The following is a 22,244-nucleotide window of genomic DNA, read 5'->3' on the forward strand; positions in this document are numbered from 1 at the left end:
TTTCAAGCTTTTTGGGGTTGCCAGGTGCATCTTTGTCACTCCAGGAGCTGCATGGTCTTCACCCTCCCCAGCAGTATTTACAAACCAGGGAGGAATACAGGACAGCAAGGGCCCATTCTGCTCAAATTGCATTGCTTCTCAAGCTGGAGGCCACTGTGGATCTTTCTAAAACCCAACACAAGCCATCGAGACAAGCTGATGTGCAAGACATATTTCCAAAGGGGTACAAAGAGGTTAATGAGGGGCCTGAGATGATTGTTTTGCTTCAGGCACTGCCTGTTGACACAATGGAAATTTAACCCTCAACCTTCTGCACTTTGGTTCCAGATGAACTACTGGAAACATGAATTTCTCTTAATATATCGTATTTTTGCTCAATGTCAAACCTTAGAGTAAGATAAAAGGCACAGTTACAGGGAGGGTATGACAAGCATCTAACAACATCTAACAACAAACCAGGCTAGAAAAGGAAATGAAAGAGTATGGCTTTGTTGGGAAACACTGGAACCCAGCGTTTCTCTTTAGATGTTATTAGCAGGTAGATGCCATGTTTGCATCTGGAGATCTTTTGTACCAGCAGCTTAAAAGCAAACTGCTGCCCTGAAGAGTTTATAACCTTTTACAAAGAGACAGGATATGCGTAGTGGGTGGAAAAAAGCAAGTTATTACTCTCCTCCTTTTTACAGATGGAGATAGAGATAAAATAACATCCCTGCTATCTCACAGGAAGCCTGCAGCAGCACAATAAAGAAGGAACTGGGATTTTCTGGAGGCAGTTGCTCTAACTACAAACTCTTCCTCCTTCCATTGGTTCCCACATATTTTTGTTGTAGCAGCCAGGGATGAGCCAGTGCACACTGAAAAAGAAAACGTCTCCCCTTATGCTGACGGCAGATGAGTTCTAGTAGGATGCTTCCCTGGTTTTCCCCAGGGAATGGAGGGGTGCAGGAGGAGCAGTGGGTGCCTTTGAGAGGAGCTGGGAGAGGCGATGCTTTGAGGACAGAGGAGGAGCTGCAGGGATGGATCCTACCTGGACAGGACCTGGGGTGCCCACACAGCACCACATCATCTCCTCCTTGACCAAAGCAGCCACTCATTTTTCTTTCTGAACAATGAGTAGCCCAGCCAGAACCTGAAAGCACATGTTTGATCTAAGTCAGTGATAGAGGAAGGATTTGAGGTTTTATCACTGGTAAATATCTGAGCAGTGTAACCAGAGGCAGTTACACTATTGTGATGATGACACTGATACATGTGGTGATGCTGTTATGGCTGCAGAGCTTGGGCTACGTTATCATTTTGCCTCTTTCGCCAGGTAACTTGAGGCCTCAGCACTATTAATTGAGGACTGCCTGGTGCTGTAGTGTCCTCTCCTGTAACCATAGCCTGCCAGGGCCAGGGGGCTATTGTGAGGGCTTTGTTTAGCTGCTGACAGCTCTGAGGAAGAGCATGCAGGGGTTGCAAACATTTTTATTGTGTCTGGACTTCTTTGCCTTGCAGACAATAGGGCAAGGAGAGACTGGGCTGACTTCGGTGGAGGATAGAGCAGGAGGTGCAGGACCCTGCTTCTGAATGCTCCTGACAGCAGAAAAGAGGGTGCTGTCTCTGAGGAAGGCTGGAATGGTATTATGCCTGGGCTTTCATTTTGGGTGCTCTCCTGGATGTGAATGCAGCCTGTTGATTATGCGGATGTGGAAAGCAGGCTAAGCGGATCCGATAACCTGTCATCCAAGATGCATCCTTTCCCTTGCTCAGCCCTGCTCACCTGCTTTGGAAACACACACGAAAACATTCCGTTTGACCAGCCCAATGCAAGCCCTCTAGCCATGGAGGAGGAGAAAACAGAGACAAGCCCAGCAGTGTGCCTGCAGCCATCTGCCACAGCAGCCAGCAGCGTCAAGTGCGGAGGAGAGAAGGACAGCGAGGAGATGTTCAAAGCCAGCAGATGCTCTGCAAAACAGAGCCACAAAAGCAGCAATTCTAGCAACCACATTGCTGCTCAGGCAGTGTCTGCTCCCTTGGAGTCATCAGTGTTTGCTGCAAATGAGCTAAGCCATGAAGTTATTGCACTCTGTACTCACATCCCCAGACCATCCATCATCCACGTGCCAAAGGTGAGTGTTCTACAAGCCACTGTGCAAGGAGGTAAGAGAATTGGTTCACTTTAACAAAGTGTAAGAAGGGAGAATCAAAAATGCATAGGACTGTTTTTCTTGTATTGATTGGCACACAGACAAGAAGGGACTAATGGCTGTTCTTACTAAAATCGTACAGCATCATAGCTATAGCTTTCCTGAATTATTATCAGAAGGCTTAGGGGATATTTGTAATAATACCAGGTGCTTTTACAGTATATTTTGTTCAGTCATCTTCCTCTCTTTTGGTGATCCTCACTTATTCTGGACCTGATCCAAAATTCATTGAAATGAACAGGCTTTTTTCTTTCCACTGACCTGACTGAATACTGCATTTTTACCACCTCAGGCAGGTGGCTTAAGGCTGTGGCACCAATGAATCCTTTTTCCACTTTGTTTTTAGTCTGTGTGTACTTGGAGGCAATAGTAAAGTTCTGAGTACAGTTTTGGTTAATTCAATTTGTTTGTCTGAATATGAAGATCACAAAGTTGAGTATTTTGCTGTTGGTACTACTGCAATAATGAATAGTAATGGGCAAATAGCACTGTTCTCATTTTCTCTTGGTTAGGTAACTGGAGATCACACACTTTTTTTTTCTCCCTGATAAGCATAGAGGAATAGAAGCCACATGTGTGTGACTCAACTTTTATACCACAGCTTTTATTTACTAGTCTATTCCTCTGTTAATTTCCCTGCCAAATCACATATATTCAAGAGTGCCTCTCCTCACTTCACAATCAGATAATACTCTGTTTGGTAAAGATATCTGTCCTTCTTGTAGAAGAAGTGTTAGAAAAAAGTTTAATATGAGATATATCTACTGGAATTAAGAAAATTGTCAGAATCAGGGTTTCCAGTTGGGTTATGCTGCTATTACCAGAGTTGGGGACTCTGTAGACCACCATTTCAGTCCCATTGCCATCAACCACAGTCCCTGTGTAGAATATAGGGAACAACTAGAGCTGCCTAAGACCAATAATATCATTTGCTTCAGTGTAAGAGGAAAGGCTGGCTATGGAGGTGCTGGGATCTCTCTTTCATGTCAGATTTTGAAGAAGGGCTAGCTGACCATTGTCTGGATGGAGTAAGTCTTTTGAGTCCAGCTGTCATTCAAGAAGCCAAACCAGATGTTGTCAAGGTCTCCCTCACTGACACATTCAAGTTGGATTTTAGGAAAGGCTTTCTCACCTGGAGGGTAATGGAGAATGAGAAGAGGTCACCCAGAAGAGATGGGGGTGATGTGCTTGGAGGATTTCACGAGTTTGCTGGATCAAGCCACAGCTGAACTGACATAGTGTTGGCAGTGGTCCTGTTTTGAGCCAGAAGGGCGGACAAGAGACCTCAGGAGGCTCTTTCCAGTCAGTGTTTCTGTGGTTATGTGACATATGTATTTTGCATGTATACTGCTTAGAAGCACAAGGAAGTGGGATCCGCTGGTGGTGCTCTTGGCTTTACAACACTTTCGTGACAATTTCTCCCCTCTTTCTGATCCTGTCTGCTCCCTTCCAACCACCTCACCCTGCCTTTGCTCCTCTGCTGCTCTTCTCTGTCCTCTTTCCTATGCAATCATGGTGAGATCTAGAAATTAAAATAACATATACCTGCTAAGTGGCAAGAGGCAGGCGTGCTATGTCAACACAGGAATCTCACAGTCTTATGCAGGAGACTTTCAATTCATGTTCTTGCATCAAATTCTTCAACAAAAGCTGAAGCAATGCCAGAGAAATGCTCATAATCTTTTCTGTCTTTCATTTTCAACATGACATCAGCAAGGGGCTAAAACCAAATATGCTGAGGACTTCTAGCACCAAGAGACCTGCTGTCTACCTGTCAGCATAATCCTTTTCAAGCACAGGATCGTCCATTTTTCACTAATAGCAGCATAAAATTCTAATTTGAGCACATAATACACTAATTAACAAGATCTTCCAGCTGACCCTCTCCACTGGGACACGTAGTCACATATTTTGGATTACAATGGAGTTGCATGCATGGAACCAAATCCAGAATTTGATCAATTATTCCTTTTATGAGAAGACTGCATTTAATCCAGATGGAGCCAACCTTAAATTCAATATAAACATGTTCCAAACAAAAACTAGATTTGACTATAATCACCAAAGAGACTGAGTTGGACTTGTTTGGTCACAAATCACTGTGGCAGCAACGTGCTTGTAAATAACTGACCATCGTTTTCATATTTAGAGGTTGTCTCAGTAATAAAGCATGATTAAATGTCAGTGAAGTTCTCTATGTCTAGCATTTTTGTCCTGACATGTAAAGAATTAATTCTTTTGTATTTTATATGCTGCCTGGAGGGTCTGTATCAGACTTTACAAGGCCATGAATCAAAGCTGTTCAGAACTAGACACTGAAAGCTCCTTGCTCAGTCTTTCAACCTCAGCTACAACATCAAAAATTTTCCCATCTTTCATTTCCAAGTCCAGTTTTAGCCACTGATAAACTCTGAGCTGGAAACTTGGGAGAAAGCCTTATTGTTCTGAACCAACAACTGTGCTATAACTCCAATAAATGTTTCATGTTGACAAAAGCATATTAGTGACCCTTTCTATGAGCAGTATCATTCACCTGACTTGAACTCTGCTGACCTTCAGGGTTCAGCTTGGGTTTTTTTCTGAAATAAAAGAAATCCAAACATCATCTAATGTATCACGGAATAATTTCTTCCCTTTCAAGCTCTTTGAGACACCAGAAAATCAGAAACTGAGACCTTAACTGAGAGATCCTAGGAATTTTAGGTTTTCTGAAGGAAGCTGTGCTTCCGTTGCACCTGGGGAGCCTCATTGAAATCAATCTCACCTGTGATTTCCTATTTACAGTGTCTGTCATAACTTTTGGTACATAGACCTCTTTAGAGCACTTCACAGCTAATTTCAAACCTCAAATGCATAACTTTGTCTCTTTTTCACCTGCACTTTTCCATACCTAGGTTAACTGTTTGGCTAGAGAAGCTAGAGAGTGAATTTAACCCAGTGAAGTTCATTTTCAAGTCTCTGGACATCAACAAACAAGCTCAAGTACCATATTGACTTACAATGACTTTATCAGGCTTTGGACCAGATCTGATCTGAGTGGAAAAATAATAATGACAGACTCCCAGATTCAAAGGTGTAATTGCAGCTGTCTGGGAAATTAAAAAGAAACGCCATGAATACCCCTTCCCACACAGAAGATAAATTTCTATTATCATCCTAATTTTGTTCTTTGGATCTGGCTAGTTTGTAGGTCTGGTTTATATGTAAGGGGTTTGAATAGTGCATTGCATCAAGGATTTGAGAGCTTAATTCCTTCCCCCTTGACACTTTGCACCATTGTTTATACCCATGCAGATCAACTGTAGAACAGCCTGATCGTGACTTGTCACACATTCACAGGAGAGGAAAGTGCTTGTTTAATGGAGATACAGGACTGGATGAGATGAGGATACTTGAGATGGAGGAAACATAGCAGTATCTGCCTAGATGAAGCCCCACACTAAAGTTAAACCCCATAAGTAAACTGCATGGAAAACATGAACAGTCCAGTGAAAATAACGGAACTTCTCACAGTCAAACTCAGACATAGTCGTGGTTTTGTAGAACCAGCTCCTAGGGACAGAAGTCTTGGGAGAATTCCTGGCACTGCTCATGCTCTCCTGGGAAAACAGACCAGAATGGTTGTGTTCAACTCCTCCCGAGTGCAGGATGACCCCGTGGGCCTGAGTGTCCAACTGCTGAAGGAAGCATTTCAAGCACATTTTGGGACTCGTTAAGTATTTTGATGACTAGTTAATAGCTAAAAATTAGCAGGAAATGAACATCATTACTTGGTGAAGGGCAGCTAGTTGATACTGAACCGTTTGCTTACCTTTGCAAAGGTTTCACTCCACCCCTCAGCAGAAGAGGAATGCAGTCATTTCATCAGTGCAACTGTGGAAATTTGGGACAGTCTTTTCTCCAGCAAAACAAGCAAAAACTACCTTTATTGTCTCCAAACTTACTCTGGTGGAAATTTGCTTTAATTTAAAGCAAATTAAACCCAGAGGGTAAAACCCATCACTTCAAAGTGCTCAAGCTAGGCACTCAACTATGTGCTGTGGTTACCAGAGAAACATTAACACCCTTGGCTCCTCCAGCACTTGCAGGAGCTTAGCACCTCAAATAAAATGTTGTCATTTATTTAAATTACATTTACCTTTTAACACTTTGGCAAATTCAGCTGGGAAATTGTGGCCTTGGTGACTTGGCCAGAGTGCTCCAAGTAACTTGAGACATTCCTTGGACAGGACAAGTTGGTTTTTTTTAGCTCTGCTTCCTTGTGCTTTACCACCAAAACCTCTCTTAGTAGCTTATACTACTGTAGTGTTTTCCCTTCATTGCTTCCTCTTAATCTTGACTTTTTAGCTGGCAGCTGTCTGGGGAGAGTGTGTGTGGGCCAGGAGTTCTTGTTTCTCAGTATAAACAGCACCTAAGTGAAACCAGACTTTCTCATTACATTTTTTCTTTGCTTTCCACTCCCATATAAACAGAGAGGTAATGGCCTGCACAGCACAGAGCCTTTCATCCTGGCCAACTCACAACTCATTTACTTCCGTGCTCTGCACATATGCAAAATAAAATCCATCCTAGTAGCAAAAGTAGCAAGCTCTGATCAAACAGCCCCTGGGCTGGTGCTCAACAGCGTTGGTAGCTCTAGGCTGGCACGTCTCTGCACAGTGTGACAAGCACCACCACCCCTCTCCTGCCTGCAGGATTCCCCATCCAGCATCCTTCCCTCTTAGTTTTGGCAGGGCATTGCTTTAGTTGATACAGAACTACTCCAGATGTGACCTTGACCAAAATGGTGCAATTTCCTCTATTTGATAAGAAGCTCTTATTTTTCTTTTTCTACATCTAGCTCCTGCCCCTTCATTTCTCAGCTTGTATCAGCTGGGGTACTTTTTGCAGAGGGGTCATGCAGCTTTCAGCTGCTGTTCTTCAACAGGTCCTTGCACAGCAGAGTGATGAGGGACAGCCTAAGAGTTTTCTTCATGCCCTCTCTCACCCTGAAACCTATTCCAACAGCTCTTGGTAGTAATAAACCTCCTGTGTGCCAACAATAATAACAGAAATAGTAAAGCTTTCAAGGAGTTCTTGGAAGTCACAAGACCCTCATTTCAAGGGGATTAAGGAGGATAATTTGTAAAGTTTCATGAAAAGTACTTCATGAAAACAAGATATTGTAACAAGAGCACTTTGAAACCTCCACTAGGAAATTGGAAACCACATGAAACTTGACAGGCTTTGGGTTTCATCACCAACAGATGAACAGAACAGCTCAGGGTCACTGAAGAGTTCATACCCCTTCTACGCTTAGGGCGAGCACGAGGGTACTGAGATGCTGCTGCTTAAATAAACACTGGCATCCCATTAGCATTCATATTTATGCTTTTGCTGACTTCAGCACCTGCAGAACTGGTGGTGTTCAGCCTTTGCAGACTTTCAAGCCCCATTTGCATGTTCTCCATAGCCTTGCTCTGAACAGTGTGGATGTTACATTATCATTCTCTTTCCTTCTTCCTTTCAGTAAATTAAAGGGTGTTTGCAGCTTGCAGGGAGAGATAAGATGCAGTTTGAATCAATGGAGTAATTACAGAATAATATGATACTAATGGAGCTGATTTGAATGCGTATCTAAGGATGAGTGCTATGGCTCCATGCCCAGATGGTGCACACTTTCCTCATGATGAGTTATTTATGACTTGACACATCGCAGCTCTGCTGTTTTGTGGCTCAGCAGCCTTGATGTCATTGCTAAAGCAAACTCTGTGAATGTTGTGTCTTCTTACTCACACGGAATCACAGAATCACAGAATCTTAGGGCTTGGAAGGGACCTTGAAAGATCATCTAGTCCAACTCCCCTGCCAGAGCAGGATCACCCAGAGCACATCACACAGGAATGCGTCCAGGTGGGTTTTGAATGTCTCCAGGGAAGAAGACTCCACAACCTCTCTGGGCAGCCTGTTCCAGGGCTCTGTCACTCTCACAGGAAATAAGTTTTTTCTGATGTTTACATGGAACTTCCTATGCTCCAGTTTGCACCCATTGCCCCTTGTCCTATCACTAGACATCACTGAAAAAAGCCTGGCTCCGTCCTCCTGATGCTCACCCTTAACGTATTTGTAAACATTGATGAGGTTGCCCCTCAGTCTCCTCCAAGCTCAAGAGACCCAGCTCCCTAAGCCTTTCCTCATCAGGGAGATGTTCCACTCCCTTCATCATCTTCGTGGCTCTGCACTGGACTCTTTCAAGCAGTTCCCTGTCCTTCTTGAACTGTGGGGCCTAGAGCTGGACACAGTATTCCAGATGTGGCCTCACCAAGGCAGAATAGAGGGGGAGAAGAACCTCTCTTGACCTACTAACCACACCCTTTCTAATACACCCCAGGATGCCATTGGCCTTCTTGGCCACAAGAGCACATTGCTGGCTCATGGTCATCCTCCTGTCCACCAGGACCCCCATGTCCCTTTCTCCTACCCTGCTCTCCAGCAGGTCAGTCCCCAGCCTGTACTGGTCCATGGGGTTGTTCTTCCCCAGATGCAAGACTCTACACTTGCCCTTGTTGAATTTCATCAAGTTTTTCCCTGCCCAACTTTCCAGCCTGTCCAGGTCTCTCTGAATGGCAGCACAGCCTTCTGGTGTGTCAGCCACTCCTCCCAGCTTAGTGTCATCAGCAAACTTGCTGGGGGCACACTCTGTTCCCTCATCCAGGTCATTGATGAAAATTTTGAACAGCACCGGTCCCAGAACCGACCCCTGAGGGACTCCACTAGTCACAGACCTCCAACTAGATTATGTCTAGATTTTTACTGATCCAGGCCTCGCTGCCCATCAGTCTTCCCATCTGATACAGTCACAGCCACCCCTTTTCCTGCAGTATAAGCAGAAGAGAAAGGTTTATATGGCTTCAGTTAGGGCAAATCGTGCCTGACTAGGTGGCCGTAGAAATGGAGTGACTGCATGAGTGGACAAGGAAGGAACTACTGATGACATCTACCTGGACTTTTGGAAGGCCTTTGATTTGTTCCCCCAATGGCTCAATGTCCAAGTGGAAACCAGTAATGAGTGGTGACCCTCATGGGTCTTTATTAAGACCGATACAATTTAATATCTTCAGTGGGATTGAGTGCATCCTCAGCAAGTTTGGAGGTGACACCAAGCTGAGTGGTGCAGATGCTTTGAGGGACGGAAGAGATGCCATCCAGGGGGGCCTTGACAGGCTTGAGGAGTGGGCACATGTGAAGCCTCATGAAGTTCAACAAAGCCAAGTGCACCTGCACCTGGGTCAGGGCAGTTGGCAGTATCCATACAGGCTGGGGAATGGAGAGAACAGACCTACAGAGAAGGACTTGAGGGCACTGGTGGATAAAAAGCTGGACACAAGCCTCAATGTGCAATCAAAGCCCAGAAAGCCAACTTTGTCCTGGGCTGCATCAGAAGAATAATGGCCAGCAGGTCAAGGGAGGTGATTCTCCCCCTCTACTATGCCCTGGTGAGATCTCACCTGCAGCGCTGTGTCCAGTTCTGGGGTACCCAGCAGGGGACAGACATGGGCCTGCTGGAGCAAGTCCAGAGGAGGGCCGTGAAGATGATCAGAGGGCTGGAGCACTTCTGCTATGAAGACAGGCTGAGACAGATGAGGTTGTTCATCCTGAAGAAGAGAAGGCTCCAGGGAGACCTTACTGTGTCCTTTCAATACTTAAAGGGTTCTTTTATGAAAGAGGGGGACAGACTTTTTAGTAGGGGCTGTAGTGACAGGACAAGTGGTAATGTTTTTAAACTGAAAGAGGGTAAGTTTAGATTGGACATAGGGAAGAAGTTCTTTACAGTGAGGGTGGTGAGACACCAGACCAAGTCCTACATGAACATGACTGTATATTAGCCCAGAGACACGGAGCTCAAGAAATCAAAAACTTTATAGATCATATATATTTTTATATATGTATTAGATATATAAATATACACACACACATATACTATGTGTATCATAATAAAGATAGCATTATATTCAGATACAATAGATTGTATATGGCTATTTTGGGATCTTCAGACTCCATTCCCTATGGCATCACATGCTTCTGGCATGACAACGTTTATCTTTATTTCTTCTGCTTTTCTTTTTTGTCCCACACTGATAGATTGAGGACTGTTGTACCTAGGGATTTTATAATACTAAAGACATTGGGACAAGGTGGTAACACAATATATATATCTGCAAGGCAATGGCTTGTTTAAGTATACCATAATTCAAGTGTTCAGCCACTTCCCAACCAACGTGCCTAAATACTGACCTTTAGAAAAGTCCTATCTAAACCTGAAGAAGAAAGGTCTTATTTCTTGGGTTATTTTTAATGGAAGCATTTAGACCACAAGTAAGTGTGCCAACAGTGGTGCAAAACAAATAATCTAGGCCATTATCTTCCCTAATGAAACAACTGGGCACAGCCAGACCTAAGTGTTTGATGTGGTGGGTTCATCCCAAGAGAGACTGTCATTGATTTCAGGGCCTGAGCATCAGATGCAAAATGATGTTCTTTGAGCTTTGCAGGCTTCAGAACGTGCACATGGAGGTTTGTTTTGGGTAAGGACTATGCAGAGATTAAAACCCCTTCAAAAATAATGTCAGACTCCTGTAATTTGGGGGCAGCTACAGATTTTGAATGTAGCCCTATTCTCTTTTCCACACCTTTTCTCCATACACCAGCAGTTGTGGCTCTCCAGCTGCTCCGTTTAAATGAGTGCTTTTTTGTAACTCTTTAATGAAGCAGGAGAATGCCACAGCAGTAGCAGAAGGGACCCTTAGCTTTCCTGCCCTGACACAAAGCAAACATATGCCATGGCTAACAAGATGATACCTTCTCTGGGGACAGAATCACAGAATCATGTGATAGGACAGTCTTTTCACCTATACACATTCATAGCTGCTTCCAGCCCTACTGTTGTGCTGGCTCCAAGAAGAGAAGCTAAGCAGAGGTGTGTAACAGAGGCAACAAACATTTCAGCAAGTGAAATTGTTGAATAATATCTAGACCCACATACTGTAAAACATGTTCTTTGGTCTGCAATTTCAGATTGTAATGGTGAGGATGAGTAAAAAGATCTAATGGACCTGTTTGGTAAAAGAATTTGTGTCTGTCCTTTGGAATATTATGAAAACAGTTGCTGGGTATCAAAAGATTAAACTCAGTTTTAGGTGCCTAAAGTGACAGATATTTCTTGCTGCCAAGGAACGTGAGCTCTTCACTCAGTGTCTGTAGCAACCAACTCCAGCTAACCAAAGCTGGGCATCAAAAAGTAGTAATAGTAGAGGACCTTGTTTCTGTGGTAGACCTAAATCTTCCACAGCCCAGCTGTGTTATCTAGACCCTTCTGAAGAACAAAGAAAGAGTAACTAAATGCAGCATCACTCTGCTGCCCAGGATTCAGCTCAATGAGATTTCAAATGGCTGATACAATTTCTTGCTGACTGACTGGTGTCATCACTAGGAAGAGCAAGTGCTCAAGTGACCCAGATAAGCATCAATACCTGTACAGAAGGTCCATCTTCCACCAGTGGGTTATTTTTCAGACAAACTTATCTGTGTTTGTGAAATTTTGCTCTCTTCCCAATGAGGACCACAGTAACACATGTTCAGCTTCTCTGGATGTCTCCATGGGCAACTCCTCCTCTAACATTAAGCCCAAGTCTTCCTCTGCTTCCACAAACCTGTCTAAAAGCTCTCCTGTTTGCTGCCAGCCTCTTCTGTGGACTTGCCAAACCTTGCCAGACCCCTCCTTTTGTATGCCAAAATTTCTCAGTCCGAGCTGTCTCCTTGCTGAGAAGACAACCTTCTAGAGGCTAAAAGGAAACCTATCTTGCAACAAAAACATCCGTTTCAGTCCTATTCCTCTCTACTCAGCTTCCAAACCTGAGTGAACTTCAGTCCTTCATGTTGTGCTTTTCTCCACTCTCTGGAGGAGGTACACAATCATTTTTCTTCCAATTCCTCTGCTAGTATTCAATCAGATACGACCCTTTGGCAGAAGCATCTAATATTCATTATCCTATTACTATACATTTCCCATTATACACAGTCTCCACTCTTTGCAGCTTTTCTTAATTGTGACGTTTGTAAATGAATAATTAAAAAAAACCCCACCAGAATAGATTTCTTGTTTCAGCTAAAGATAATAATGTACATAATTTCAAATGTTGCAATCTCATCTTTTCAAGACACGTTTGTTTTTGTTGCAGAAGAACTCAGCAGTGTATCATCTAGTATTACAACTTTGTTTAACAGAAAAGTGTGTGAAATCAAGTCCCAGATCTTGAGACACTCTGGTCTGAAATCATGCACAGCTTCTGAAAGGAAAGAGTGGCAGTCCCATCTTTCAGGAAGTTCAAACAACAAGCTGAACCAGTAAATTAAAATTATTTACTGTGAGTCATTACCAACTGGCTGAAGAATCTCACTAGTAGGATGGGGTCTTTTCATGTGTAACTCAGAACAGTGAAAAATAGAAGTATTTAAAATTGGTCATTAAATGATACATGATGGTAGTGGTATAGGTGAGGTAGAAGAGCAGGAGAAGAGAATTTCTGTGTCTATAAGTTCCTCTCTGGAATCACAGTCCCTGCCACTATACTTCTTGACATGATTGCTGTTTGCTGGAGATGGGCATTTCCAGGAATCTTGCTCTAGCTCAGCAAAGGGGTACAAAACAAAGCAGTGTCACCTTCCCTTGGTTCTCACCTTGCCAAGGTTTAGCTGGCCCAAACTCAACAGCAGAAGTCACTCATTATTGTGATGTGTTGGGGCATTTCTCAGACTCTTTTCACGTTCAACTCTGGCCTTTCTAGTCTCCCCAGTCAAATGAAACTGCTCCTGCTGAGAAGCCAATGGAGGATCAAGCAATCACCTTGTGGATGTAACAGCCTTTCAGGTTCATCTTTGTTGCTTGGGGCTCTAATATCCTTCAGGTCTGTGCTTCTCCCAGCCCTGGGCAGAGGCTGATGTGGGCTGGGTTCCTCATGCTGTGGCTTCTTGGAGACCAACTGAGAGCAACTAATTGCTCCCATAGCCTGTTCTGCTCCTCCTTTTTATCTCAGGATTGCTTTTTTCCTTATATGATTTGGCCCAGAGGGAATAATCATAGATGAAAAATACCAGGTTTCATTGGTCCATCTTTGATGACCATGATTTGCTGGTGCTTTTCTTCAGCCTGTCCTCAATGGGCTGAAACAAGAGCTTCAACCATGATAGGTAGGCACAGGAGAAGGCTTATGCATCTCAAAGCTTGTGTGCTCTCCTCCCATGCACTGCAGCACATTCAATAAAAGCTGTTACCTCTTGCAACAGGACATGGCAGGCCCACTCTGTCTTCCTTCACCACCATCTCTGCAGGGTTTTTTCTGGGCACATCTTGTCTCTTCCCTCCCAATCTCATCCCCTCATGCTTGCCCTTCACCCAATGTTAGATGGTAGTTCCTGTCATCTTTTAAAAAACAGAACATATTCTGAGTCCTTATGGATACTAAGAAAAGCAAGAACACCCTTGGACTGGAAAAAGCAAATAAATTAGTATCAAAGCATTCTTTCTGAGCGTGCCTGGCTTTTGAGTGGAGCATCCCTGGAGTCATGCATACATGCACACACAAGGAGCAGTGTATAAAGGTGTCCCAGAAAGAGAAGGAGGTTGGTTGCATCTTGAGCCCCCCAAGAAAGGGAGAGGGGAGACCCAGGAGGGCTGGGAAGTTCCTGGTGCCCCAGCTCCAGTGTAATTCCAGGGACAGCAGGGGCTGGAACCAGTTTCTGGAGCCCTGGCTGGAGCTGGTAGCCTTAAGCAACTGCTTGCTCTTACTTTTCTGGCTTTAATTTTTTTTTGGGTGATTCTTCAGTTTTCAGAAGGATTTGTCTTTGCTGTAGGAGGATTTTCCTGGCAGGCTTTGCTTATATACGTAGGGAAGAAGGCTGACACAAGCAGATTTTAATTAAACCATTCTTTTAGCTCCCCAGGCTAGTGTAATTTAACTTCTTCTCAGAGATAATATTAACACTTACGTCATTTTTCATCATCATTAGTTTCGCTCACACATTTGCCTTGGAGAGAAACACCCCTGAACACAAATACTCATTGAACCCTATTGTTGCTGCTCCCTTCAGCCATCATTCCTCAGCCTAAGAACAAATGCTACCAGCTACAGGAAGGAGCTTTGTTTTCCAACAAAATCAGCAAAAATGCACACACAGAGAACAGGCACAATATCTCACTAAGATCTGCCTGGTTAGAGGCATTATTTGTCAATAAAATAAAATTAAAACAAACAAAAAACCCAAACAAAACCAAACCCCAAAAGACAGCTACTGTCTGAAGAGGACTGAAGTGGGAGACTTGGAAATCAGAGGCATCACAGTGGCATGGTTCTGGAGGAAGGGAGGGCAGGGATGAGAGAAGGATGCTTACTCCTCTCCTCCCAAGTCAGCAACTCTCCTGGTCTTCTCTCCCACTTACCAGCTCATTAGCAGCCCTGACTGCCTTATGAAGCAAGAAAATAAACACCATCACAAGTGGAATGCCCTAGGAGTAGCTGCTCAGGCCTGGCAAGATATGAGCTCAAGCTTTGCTCAGCTCTGGACAGCAGGCAGATAAATGAGAAAGTATGGATTGAGTGTGTTGGTTGTTATATTGCCCTGCAGTGTGTCCATGCTGTGCTATTTCATTTCAGGGGTTCAACCTTTGTGGCCAGGACAGGGAGAAGGAATAAGCAAAGCTTATTTGGGTCTTAAAGCCCAAGAGGAAGGAATGCATATATTCAGAAATAAAGAAGCATCTGGACCCCAGCTTGGTTTAATGCTGTTCCTAGGAGACTTACTTTGAGTGCTAGACAAAACTACCATCATTTTAGTAGTTCACATTGACATGACAAGGTGGTGTCTCACTCAGCCCACATGGGCATGTAACCAGAGAAGATGTGCTACCAATCCTCTGCTTTACAAGGTGAAATGCTGAGGGGCTTGTTGGGGGCTTCATCATCTCCCCCTTCCTTCCCACCCCCTCCCAAACAAGTCAAATAATGCAGGTTTTGGGGCTGATGAGCTCCATGAGGTCTTTTTGCTCACAGCTTTAGACCCAGTGCAGTTGGCTTAAGCTCAGCCATAGGGGTGGTGGGCGCTTGAAGGAAGGAAAAGGTTGAGAAGTAAATGCAGATGGATGTGAGTCCCTAATCCAGCCTGTCACCTGAGAAATGGCAGCCAGAGTGTGGCCAGTGGGAAGGCAGAGATGGGAGGGAAAGAGAAACTGCTCTGATGCTGAAAATCTGGAATTGAGGCAAGTTTTGGGAGGTGACTGAAACCTGTCCCAGTCCTGCTTCCCCTCCTGTTACTCCCAAGGTCAGTGAGGTTTGAACAGGAGCAGTATGGAGACCTGAAAATGTATTTTATCACCTCACTTTTTATTCATTTCCCCCAGTCCATCATGCCTGACATTATTCTGCTAAATAAATCGTTGGTGGTGATTTTCGGCAAAGAAAACAAAGCAAAAAGCCAAGATGGAAAACTTGGATCAGATCTAATGAGTGTATTAATATTCACCATGTCTGTACGTTAGAAAACTCTGCTTTCATAGTACAGCTTCTTGAAGTGTTGCTGTTTCATACCTGTGTGGGTATTTCAGCTCCCCTCTCACAAAGATGTGACACCTGCTGACCTCTAGAAATAACACAAGAACAATGATGCTGGTGATTTTCTGTAAATGATGAGTTCAAAGGCTCTTAATGTGTTTTGGCCCTCGGTCAGTATGGATTTCTGGCAATGACGAAGGGTAATAAGATAATGGGTATATATTTTCCAATGCTGTGCTTCACCCATCCTGCCAGCCTACTCTCTGCAGGTGGAGGTGGGGGACAAGTACCCAGAAGAGTTGCACTGCAAGTTGAGTCATAAGTGGAATAATAAGGAGCAGCTTAGCAGAGTTACTGAGCTGATACAGGAATTTGGCATCACATCAGCTTTCTTCTTACCTAAGGGGAGTGTGGTGAGCATATGGGATTAATGTTCTGGGTCTTTCAGGGGACACGGGTAATCTAATACAGCAAGGTAAACTTTTTTCAGGAATAAATTAGAGGTGAGATATTGCACTTTCCTGTTTAACCTCTTTTAATGCTTGTCCTTCAACTGGCTTAGAAAATAAGGGTGGGGATGTTTGGGAAGGAGTCCCCTGGGTAACTGGGATGGAGGGAGCTGATGCATATTTTTCTTTACTGCATATGATATCATAGTGGATCTCTTACGACTGGGAGGCTTGTGTAGCTCTACAGCTTGACAAGCTGCCAGGGTCAGATTAGGAGATCTGGAAGTTTAGCTTTGATTTCCAAAGGAGATATTTAGCTAATAATCCTTTGCAGGTTTGCAGAGGAATGCAGAGGGGAGGCATCTCTCTGCTGAGGGACAGACAGATTTATTACTCAGCTATCTGCCAGGAGCGTGGGCTGGGAAGGGGCAGCAGTGGAAGGCTGTTTCCTTGCCTGCAGAAGGCATTAAGCCCTGCCTTGCTGAGTGAAGCAAATAGAGGCTGCTTTCCCCTCAGGCAGCTCATTTCCCTTTCCCCTTCTCCTCCTTTGTCCCCCTTCCTACTCTGTCACAGTGTTTTATATGGTGGTTCTGCTAGCTGCACCCCCAAATTGCTACAGCTCTGCTAGTGGCTTCTCCTTGGTTTATTCTACTCTCTAAGCAAAACAGATGCAGGAGAGAGCACTGTGCTATGTTTTCAACTTATTGAGCGTGTCCTAAGCAGATTGTCCTTCTTCTGACTTCCGGGAGATTCTTACAAACCAAGTCTTCTGCCTTGTATTTACAAAAAGGTCCTCTATAGAGTCCCTTTGCACCTACAACTTCAGTGCCCCCAGCTTGTGAGGTACTGCCTAAGCTGATCCTTCCTATCGTAGAATCATAGAATGGTTTGGGTTGGAAGGGAGTACTGGTTTCTCCTCCCAGCTTTGGCCTGCACATTTTCCTTGGCTCAACCTTGCCCCTGTCTGAACTCCTGCCCCCTCTGCTTGTCCACTCTGCTCCCCATATCTCAGATTTCCTGGCACAGCATGGGATGGAGGAGCTTTGTAGCAGGTTGGGTGAGGCAGGGGACATTCCCCACAATAACCCAAACAGCTGGTGCCAGGTTACAACAGGGCTCCACCCTCTGCAAATGCCCAGGTTCACCGTGGTCAGCAGTAGCTGATGAGATACTGGCTCCATGACCCACTCAGTCCCCTCATCTTGAACCTTGTGTCTCCTAAGGGCATCCCCAGCACATCCTAACAATAAGAAACTGTCCTGGAAGAGTTGGGGTGAATGACTTCACTCCAGAGCATCATTGCATCAGTGGTGAATTAGAGATGAATCTCACCCACAAGGGAGGACCAGTCCATCCTTTTATTTCCGCCTCCCTGCCTTAATCCAGGATATGGCCCTGCAGGCAGTCTGCAGGCTCAGATCATCCCATTGGTCTCTATTGACTGCTCACATAAATTCAGCAAGGAAGTCTGTCAATACCAAAACACCCAAGAAATGAATTTTTGCAGCATATCGCTTTGATCTCTCATGAGGCATTTGAAATCTGACCGTAGTTGATTATTAAAGCTTTGCCCACTTCACATTCCTGGGAAAGGAACTACTTTCCATCTTGCACATTGGGAGCCTCTCATTTATAGCCCTCCTGTATTCCTGTGGGATAAAATTGCTCATTTCTGCAGGTATGGCCATGTAAAGTCCTCTAAAGAATTAGAAATCACTGTCTCTCTTCAGAATTTTGACATAATGAAAATAAGGCACTTTGAAAGAAGCCAATACGCCAAAACCAATGGCCTGAGAGGGCAGAAGGAATCCTTATGCACATCGAATCCACCTTCCCAAAGAGCACTGCATTACAGAGTAATATCCCAACAAAGATCAACAAGGAAACTCAGCAGCACTTCAGCTTCTCTTTGAAAGAGACGTCTGTTTTACTCCATCGGTTTTGAAAGGGACATTGCTTAGAGCTTAGAAACGTGGGGGTTTTATTCAGCTACTGCAACATAAAGAAAGGGAGAAAAGGAGAGGCAGCCTTCTTCTCATTGCTGATGGCTGAATTTACTTTTCTTCCTTCTCCAAATTCTGCTGGTTTTAGCCTCCTGTGGGTATTTTTGCTTGGTTAACTACTAGGAATTGTTCCCTGGTAATGAAGGATGCTTTGTTAGCAGCATCATTCCTGGTGGGCCTTTGAACTCACAGGAAGGCAACACCTTCCTTTTCCGGAAAGCAATTATCTTGAATGGTGAGGTCATTTGTGCTTGGAAAGCAGAATACATTTGATAGGAATTAAATAGTTTGATCCCAGCCAAAAATCACACCTGTGAGGCTTTGATTCAGGGAATCCCATTGTGAAGAAAAAGGCTTTGTAAAATAGCAGCGTGGTCTCCCCCTGTGAAATAGAAGATTAAATCGTGATCACCCTGCTGTTGACTCAACTGTTAGCAGCTGAAATATTATTTGCTCAACACACTTAAGTCAGTTATGATCTGCAGAAAGATGCTGTGGTTAGAGTGCTGCTGAAACACAATGGGGCCTCACAACTTCCCCATTAAAAGGGAATTATTCGTATTTACCAAAGGGAAAATTAAAAGCTGGTTTTCATGAGCAGTTCAAGCCAATCCAGCTCTGTCTGGCTGCCAAAAGGGGCAGTCCTACTTCTCCATCTCCTCCCTCCCCATCCCACCCCATCCCCGGCCAGGCATTCTTGCCACCACCACTGTGCCCAGCTAGCAGTTGTGAAACCACTTGGTGAGGTGTGTCAACCTGTTAATCTGGCTGAAAAAATGACCCATCAAAGTGATCCCACCTGCTGGTAGCTGCATGACAAGTTGTGCTGACACAAGGGAGCAAGCAGGAACTTGTGGCCAGGGTCGGGAGTAGGCAGAATGACACGTTTGGGTGACAATGTGGTCTTAGATTGGCTTAAACTGATTGTGAACCATGGGTGTAGCTGAAGGGACACACTAGTGTTGGTACTGGTCTAGGACAGAGAGGTCCCACTTCTCTCAGAGAGTTTTATAAGGACAGACCAGAAAAACTCTCGACATTGGTCAAGAGAAAGGCTGGTTTTGACTGCAACCAGAACATGGAGAATGTGGGTTAAGTGTGATGGGACCCAAACTCGGCAACCTGGTCAGTGCCCAAGTGCAAGAGCACGTCACCAGCTCTACACTGCTAAGGCTTCTCATGGCCATAAGCTGGTTTGTAAAATCCTAACCCTTTGTATTCATGCTGCTATAAAGTTGTAAATGCACATGATAGCCCACTCAAGAGGTGGTGCTGGTGTCTTTCCTGTGGACAGGCAGCAAGGAGTTACAGGAAGTGACACAGGGTGTCCCCAAACCCTTTGTTCTCATGAGCTCCCTGTATTCCTGCACACAGGTACCAAAGATGGATTCCCTGGGGCAATAAAGGAGGTGGTAACCTTCTCCCCATTGCTACTACCCAGCGTAACATGCAGTTAATGAGTCATGCAATGTTAACAGTGCTGTTCCCACTGCAGCTGTGTCCTCCCCCAACATGCTGTTCCTGGCTTTAATACAACCCCAGCATGGGGATGTCTTTCTCCAGCTATCATTTCTGTGGTCTGCATTTTTGCATGCTTCACTCTGTGGTGCATCCTGTACTTGGCCTCCAGCTCTGCAGCTGATGTATAGCTCAGCCCCTCCACAGGCCACCTGCACAGAAGGGGGTTGGAGCAAAATTGGGGATAAATCTCTAAGAAGGAACGTGCCCATAAAGGGTGGACGTGACAAACCTCTGTGGTAAGATGTTGTAGGGCTGTGCATGTTGTTTGCATCTTGTGAAAGCAGAACATTTTTAGATCATATTTCTACCAACACAGCTGATGATTAGAGATGAGTTTTTCAAGGCTCTTTGCCTCTGCTGTCTAGTGCCAGCAGAGAAGTGCAGCCTTTCTGGTCTGGGTGTTGGGTGTCCAGAGAGTCCAAGCCACCACTGCTGCAGCATCCTAAACCATAACAAGGAGTTTTCCACTTGGAAATTCCCAGATAGAAATGTGAGATCCCCAGTCCTGGGCTGGCCAGAGCTCTAGAGACAGGGTTATAAGAAGACAAAGGAACAGGCAGAGTGGTTGAAGCTGAGAAACCATCCTTCCTCCCACAGCATGAATTTAAGATTAAATGTATTGTCACAGAGCAGCATGACACCAAAAATGGCTGTCCATCCTCTCCCCTTCCTTCTTCTCATTGCCATCCTTGTGCTGGCATGAAGCCTGGTGCATGTATCAGGGATGGCAAACTGTTAGAGGGCTGTAACACTGGCATTCTGACCACAGAGGAGAAAAGCTTAGCCCCAGCATGGCCTGCTGCTCTGAAGCTCCCCTCATTGCTGTCAGTGCTGGTGCTGGTTTAGGGGGAAAGAGTACATCCATCTTACCTTTAAGCTGTTCCTCTCTGGAGCCCTCCCTCTTCCCCCAGGTTGTGAGGATCACTGTTTTGTGGCTCAGAAGATCATGCAGGACCCAGATGTTGCCCTTGCCCTGCACTGTTCTGAGTTGCAGGCACCAGCATTGCTCTTGGCTGTCCCCAGCTCTCCTGCTGAGTGGCCTGACTACATTTACTGTGCAGCTCTGATTGCTTGTGGGGAGGGGATGAGCAATGGCCCAAACAGTAAGACACCCCATGGCAGCCAATTTCAGTGCTTTTATGCTGAACAGTGCTTCAAAAACTCCACTTTTTTTTCAGTAAAATGATGGCAGTTCAAGTTTCTAGTGAGTGAGTTCAGGCCCCTTTCACACACTTACTATTCTTCTGAATCCAACCCAAACCTCGTTCTGATTGGACCCCCCGTTGTCTTTCCCCTATCCTGTTCAAAAGTCTCTTCTGCACACTGCCCATAGGACTTTTCAACCAGACAACGTATTTCTTGTTAGAATTGTTAAAGCTACTTCGCTGATAAGGTTCTCATCCCTCCCCCCAAAAGTGCTACCAAGCTCCAGCAGAAATAAGAGCATAGAGACTGCTGCCATTTCCGTCCTGGCTGGCCCATGTCTTAGTGTAGGATGGCTGGGAGGGTTTGGGGGTCATTGCTTCATGACACAGAAGGGTCTTTTCAGCCTGGCTTACCTACGTGTCACTGTCACACGCAGAGACATAGTCTGGCAGGTCTTTTTCCAGCCCACATCTGACTACACAAGATTACCAGCCTGTGCCTTCCCAACTTTAAGGAAATAATAGGGTTTTCTACAGGGCTGACATCTCACTGCACTTTTCATGACCAAGGCTGAGCTGGGCTTTGTCAGGCTCTGCAGGCTTGGGTACCCATGGACCTCAGCACATCTTCTGTGCTTGGTCAGCAACCAGAGCTGGCAGTGGAGTGAATGCTCTGTAGGGAATGGTGTTGATTTGGTAGCAGCCAAACTTTTACAAGAAGAACACAGGAAATTGGAGAAGTCTTTATCCATAAGATTATAACAGACTTAAAGCAAGTTGCTTTTGGAACAAGAGTAGAGTGACCCCTTCCTCAGTGCTACTTAATAGCTAAGAACCTAGTTATTGCTCTGATCACTTTATTAATAGCCAAGTGCCTGTCATAAAAGAAATATTTTTGCCTTTCTGGGATATTTGTCTGAATGTTTTAACATAGCATTGATAATTTTCAGTTTTGAGGAGACCAAATTGTACATTAATCTGAGTCTAATTTGTAGCAGGCTGTACTTTTTCTGAAGTGCAGTTCAATTTCAGTTTTTCAGCATTAATAGACATTTATGATTGAAGGAGTGAAGGTGAAGAATAAACCAGAGACTGCAGAATGCTCTTTACCCTGAAAGTTTGGTGCCTTGTGGAGGTTAGGCAGATTTATGTATTTCCCCTTGTAAAGGTCACATATTTTTAGTTCACAGATAGTTTTGTGAGAAGCAGAAGAATCCGAATCACTGGACTCTGAAACAAAAGTACCCAAAGACTTTTAAAGGTCTCTTGCTCTGTTTTCTTTTAAATCATTCTAAGAATAGTACATCACTGGATATGATGCTGGGACTGGATGGGGCTGAGACAAATGGAT

The 22,244-nt window shown here is 44.6% G+C and overlaps 1 protein-coding gene across 1 annotated transcript in view; it reads left to right on the forward strand.

Moving 5' to 3' along the window:
- The first annotated feature begins 2,069 nt into the window (after nt 1-2,069).
- FAM107B (family with sequence similarity 107 member B) overlaps nt 2,070-22,244 on the forward strand; it is a 128,497-nt gene continuing 108,322 nt past the window's right edge. Inside the window, exon 1 of the mRNA XM_051644092.1 lies at nt 2,070-2,114. The gene's annotated coding sequence lies outside the window, so the exon portion shown is untranslated. The remainder of the gene's footprint in view (nt 2,115-22,244) is intronic.

Source organism: Apus apus, chromosome 1 (assembly GCF_020740795.1).
Source record: "Apus apus isolate bApuApu2 chromosome 1, bApuApu2.pri.cur, whole genome shotgun sequence".
NCBI classification, from domain to species: domain Eukaryota; kingdom Metazoa; phylum Chordata; class Aves; order Apodiformes; family Apodidae; genus Apus; species Apus apus.